Source organism: Budorcas taxicolor, chromosome 3, assembly GCF_023091745.1.
Source record: "Budorcas taxicolor isolate Tak-1 chromosome 3, Takin1.1, whole genome shotgun sequence".
NCBI classification, from domain to species: domain Eukaryota; kingdom Metazoa; phylum Chordata; class Mammalia; order Artiodactyla; family Bovidae; genus Budorcas; species Budorcas taxicolor.
Genome location: NC_068912.1, coordinates 82833363 through 82834664, shown reverse-complemented (window position 1 = coordinate 82834664; position 1302 = coordinate 82833363). Strand labels below are relative to the sequence as shown.

Genomic DNA, 1302 nt, shown 5'->3' with positions numbered 1-1302 from the left:
GAATATTGGAGTGAGTAGCCAGTTCCTTCTCCAGCAGATTTTCCTGACCTTAGTAAATTATAAATAAAGGAAGAAAAAGGGAGAAAATGAAGACTAAGAAAAGAAAATTATTAGAAGAATTATCTTGTCAGAGACTCCAAAACAGAGGACTGAGCTAAACTGTGTCCAGGTTAATGATGCAGAGAGAATAAGAGCTAATGCATAAATAATATTTTAAAGAAAAAGAAAAGTGAAAGTGAAGTCACTTAGTTGTGTCCAACTCTTTGCGACCCCATAGACTGTAGCCTACCAGGCTCTTCCGTCCATAGGATTTTCCAGGCAAGAATACTGGAATGGGTTGCCATTTCCTTCTCCAGATCTTCCCTACCTAGGGATTGAACCTGGGTCTTCTGCATTGTAGGCAGACGCTCTACCATCTGAGCCACTAGGGGAGTCCATAAAATAATATTTTAAGCCCTTAATGAATGAGTGATATTTTATGTCACTCAGTTTGTGGTAATATTGCTTCATAGCAATGTTGCTGCTGCTGCTGCTAAGTCGCTTCAGTTGTGTTCGACTCTGGGCAATAACTAATAAAACTAAGGTGTGGGGAATATCATATTTTGAAACTTTTCTCATTTAGGTCCTTTATTTCTCACCTATCAGGTGCTAGTTCAATCAAAGTTACTTTTAGAGGGCGCTGGCTCATTCTTCATAAAAGGACCCTGGTTCAGTTCAGTTCAGTTCAGTTCAGTCGCTCAGTCGTGTCCGACTCTGTGACTCCATCAATCGCAGCACACCAGGCCTCCCTGTCCATCACCAACACCCAGAGTTTACTCAAACTCATGTCCATCGAGTAAGTGATGCCATCCAGCCATCTCATCCTCTGTCATCCCCTTCTCCTCCTGCCCTCAATCCCTTCCAGCATCAGGGTCTTTTCCAATGAGTCAATTCTTCGCATGAGGTGGCCAAAGTATTGGAGTTTCAGCTTTAGCATCAGTCCTTCCAATGAACACCCAGGACTGATCTCCTTTAGAATGGACTGGTTGGATCTCCCTGCAGTCCAAGGGACTCTCAAGAGTCTTCTCCAACACCACAGTTCAAAAACATCAATTCTTCAGTTCAGTTCAGTTCAGTTCAGTCGCTCAGTCGTGTCTGACTCTTTGCGACCCCATAAATCACAGCACGCCAGGGCTCCCTGTCCATCACCATCTCCTGGAGTTCACTCAGACTCATGTCCATCGAGTCCATGATGCCATCCAGCCATCTCATCCTGGGTCGTCCCCTTCTCCTCCTGCCCCTAATCTCTCCCAGCATCAGAGT

General features: G+C 44.5%; 1 non-coding gene across 1 annotated transcript; it reads right to left on the bottom strand.

Annotated features, from left to right (window-relative positions):
- Positions 1 to 359: 359 nt before the first annotated feature.
- TRNAC-ACA (transfer RNA cysteine (anticodon ACA)) lies at positions 360 to 432 on the bottom strand. The gene has a single exon. It is a non-coding gene; the product is annotated as a tRNA-Cys (tRNA).
- Positions 433 to 1302: the final 870 nt, after the last annotated feature.